The sequence below is a fragment of the Coffea eugenioides genome, chromosome 6 (assembly GCF_003713205.1).
Source record: "Coffea eugenioides isolate CCC68of chromosome 6, Ceug_1.0, whole genome shotgun sequence".
Lineage (NCBI taxonomy): Eukaryota > Viridiplantae > Streptophyta > Magnoliopsida > Gentianales > Rubiaceae > Coffea > Coffea eugenioides.
The window spans coordinates 24,679,643-24,683,454 of record NC_040040.1 but is presented as its reverse complement, the minus strand read 5'-3'; the positions used below and the strand labels follow the sequence as shown (position 1 = coordinate 24,683,454).

The 3,812-nt window shown below is 35.6% G+C and overlaps 1 non-coding gene across 1 annotated transcript; it reads right to left on the bottom strand.

Moving 5' to 3' along the window:
* Positions 1-378: 378 nt before the first annotated feature.
* On the bottom strand, positions 379-485 carry LOC113776539. The gene has a single exon (XR_003469026.1). It is a non-coding gene; the product is annotated as a small nucleolar RNA R71 (small nucleolar RNA).
* Positions 486-3,812: the final 3,327 nt, after the last annotated feature.

Sequence of the window (3,812 nt, the reverse complement as noted above, 5' to 3'; positions counted from 1 at the left end):
AATGAACCAAATAGGCGAGCTCTATGAGATTTTGCTTTACCAGGAACACAAGAATCTCAAACTAACATCGCTAGGCCAACAGTAAATGCTAATAATTTTGAGATTAAACTATCACTGATTCAAATGGTTCAACAATCTCAATATGGAGGTAATGCTACTGAAGATCCAAATTCTCATTTATCAACATTTCTTGAAATCTGTGATACAATTAAATTTAATGGTGTTAGTGATGATGCAATTAAACTTCGATTGTTTCCATTTTCGCTAAGGAACAAGGCCAAGGTTTGGTTACAATATCATCCTCCAAATACTTTTACTACTTGGGTTGAATTAGTTAAGACTTTTCTTAATAAATTCTTTTCACCTGGAAAAACTGCTAAACTTAGAATGGATATAAATAGTTTCTCTCAACAGGAAGGAGAGACATTGTACAAAATTTGGGAGCGCTATCAGGAATTACAACGAAGATGTCCTCATCATGATTTACCAGATTAGTTAATAGTCTAAACATTTTACAATAGTGTCACCTATCCAACAAAGACGCATGTAGATGCGGCAGCGGGAGGAACATTGATGGGAAAGTTAGCCGAAGAATCTCAACAATTGATTGAAAAAATGGCTGCTAATAACTACCAATGGGCTAACGAACGAGGTAATACAAGGAGAACCACATGTATGTTTGAAGTAGATACCTTGAATATGTTAAATGTAAAGATGGATAATATGGTTTAGATGCTTAATAGGCATGTTGGTTCTAACTCTAATCAAGGAGTAATGGTTGCATGTTGTACTACTTGCGGCGGAGATCATGATGATTTTATGCGTTCTAACAGTGAACAAGTTCAATATCTCAACAATTACAACCGTCCACCCCAAAATAATCCATACTCCAGTACCTACAATTCAAGATGGCGTAATCACCCGAATTTTGGAGGGAAGGATCAAGGGAACCAACAAAGACCAGTTAATCCACCGGATTTTCAATCGAAGCAACCACTTCCGGAGTCCAAACAAGTTTGGAAATTGGCAATTGAGAAGCTGGCAAATGTATCAAATGATAAAATTAAAAATTTAACTAGTGCCACTACTCAACGGTTTGAAAGAATTGAGCGAAGGATGGACCAACTCACTAATATGTACAGGAATGTTGAGGTCCAATTAGGGCAAATAGCAAATGCAGTTAACAATCGCAACCAAGGAGATTTACCTAACAACACTGAGGTGAACCCAAGAGAGCATGTGAAAGTCATAACCCTCCATAGTGGTAAGAAAGTAGGTAAGCCGCCTGTAGTTGAAAGTGAGAGAGAATATGAAAGAAGCGAAAACAAGCAGTTGAGTGAGTTAGGAGAGGATAGCAAGAAAATTAACGGGAAAGAAAAGGTGGAAGAGTGTGAGCCACAAATTGAAGAGACAACACCAATTGCCATTTCCACAAAGATTGAAGCCTTCGAGAAATGACAAAGAATTTGAGAAGTTTATCAACATTTTCAAACAATTACATATTAACATTCCTTTTGTTGATGCTATTTTATAGATTCCTTCATACGCAAAGTTTCTCAAGGAGATAATGACTAAGAAAAGGAGGTTAGTAGATTGTGAAACAATTGCATTAACGGAAGAATGTAGCTCCATCATACAAAATAAATTGCCACCAAAGTTGAAAGATCCAAGGAGTTTCACAGTTCCTTATACTATTGGTAATGTAGAATTCTCTAAAGTACTATGTGACCTTGGTGCGAGTGTTTCATTGATCCCTTTAACTGTAACTAGGCAATTGGGGTTGAAAGAGTTAAAATAAACTAACATTTCCTTGCAATTGGCTGACAGGTCTATTAGACATCCAATGGGGATATTGGAGAATGTACTTATTAAAGTGCAGAAATTCATTATTCCTGTTGATTTTGTTGTTTTAGATATGGAGGAAGATGTTAATGTACCTATTATTCTTGGCAGACCATTTTTGACCACTGCAGGTACTATAATAGAGGTTAAACGGGGTAAGTTCAAGTTCCAAATTGGTGAAGAGGAAGTGGAGTTTGATTTGAGTAAAGTGGAGAAGTATCCCTCTTTTACCGACTATGTTTATTCTGTTGATATATGTGATGAACTGGCATTAGAGATGAGTCAAGTTAATCTTGATGATGATTCTCTTGAACTTTGTCTTAATGGTGTAGGCTTACAAGAGGAACAAGTTGAAAAAATGACTGAATTTTTGCAGGTACAGGTTCCTTACAAAAGGAGTGATGTGTATGAGGAGTTAGGGCTGAGCAAAGGGCTACCTCTACTATCGCGTGAGCAAGATCCACGGTTTGAGTTTAAACCACTTCTTAAACACCTCAAATATGTATTTCTTGGAGAAATTGAGACATTACCGGTGATTGTCAATGCTGCACTAGATGAGGAACAACTATGAAAGCTCTTACGTGTTTTGAGAAAGCATTTAAAGGCTATAGGATGGACGATTTCTGATATCAAGAGAATTAATTCAACTATTTGTATGCACCGGATTTTGTTAGAAGAAAATTCTAAACCAGTGGTTGAAACTCAAAAAAGGTTAAATCAAAACATGAAAGAAGTGGTAAGTGTAGAAATCCTTAAATGACTGGATGCAGGTATAATTTTTTGAATTTCTGATAGTGTTTGAATTTCTCCTATTCATGTAGTGCCAAAAAAAGGGGGATAACCATAATACGTGGTAAAAATGATCAAATGATTCCCTCTAGAGTTGTGGTTGGGTGGCGAGTCTGTATTGATTATAGAAAACTGAATGCAACTATTAGAAATGATCATTTTCCTCTTCCTTTTCTTGATCAAATGATAGAAAGATTGGCTAGATATGAATTTTATTATTTTTGGATGATTTTTCAGGATACAATCAATTAGTCATTACACCGGAAGATCAAGAGAAAACTACATTCACTTGTCCTTATGGCAATTTTGCATTTCGAAGAATGCCTTTTGGACTGTGCAATGCACCGGCCACTTTCCAACGTTGCATGATGGCAATTTTCTCTGATTTTAATGAGAAAATCATGAAAATCTTCATGGATGACTTTTCTGTATTTGGATCTACTTATGATCATTGTTTTAACAATTTAGATCTAATTTTGCAGAGATGTGAAGAAACAAACCTTGTACTCAATTGGAAAAAATGTCACTTCATTGATTTGTGAGGGTATTGTTCTAGGATACAAAATTTCTTCATAAGATATTGAGGTAGATCAAGCCAAAATAGAGGTTATTAAGAGAATGCCTCCAACTATCAATATGAAAGGCATTCGAAATTTTCTTGGACATGTGAAATTTTATCGGCGGTTTATTAAGGATTTCTCCAAGATTGCTAAACCGTTATGTGAATTACTTGCAAAAGATGTTCCTTTTCACTTTAATGATGAGTGTTTATTTGCTTTTAATAGGTTGAAGAAGGAACTTGTCTCCGCACCCATAATAGCACCACCGGATTGGAGCTTCCCATTCGAATTGATGTATGATGCGAGTGATTTTGCAGTTGGAGTTGTTCTTGGGCAAAAGCATGATGAGCGACTTCATGTCATTTATTATGTAAATAAAATGCTAAATGAAACTCAAGTCAATTATGCAACAACAGAGAATGAGTTGCTAGCAGTGATATTTGCATTAGATAAGTTTAGATCGTACTTAGTAGGATCTAAAGTCATCATTTATACCGACCATGCAGAATATCTCTTAAATAAGAAAAATGCAAAATCTAAACTAATCGATGGATTTTATTATTGCAGGAATTTGATTTGGAGATCAAAGATAAAAAAGGATCTGAGAACTTAGTCGCTGAT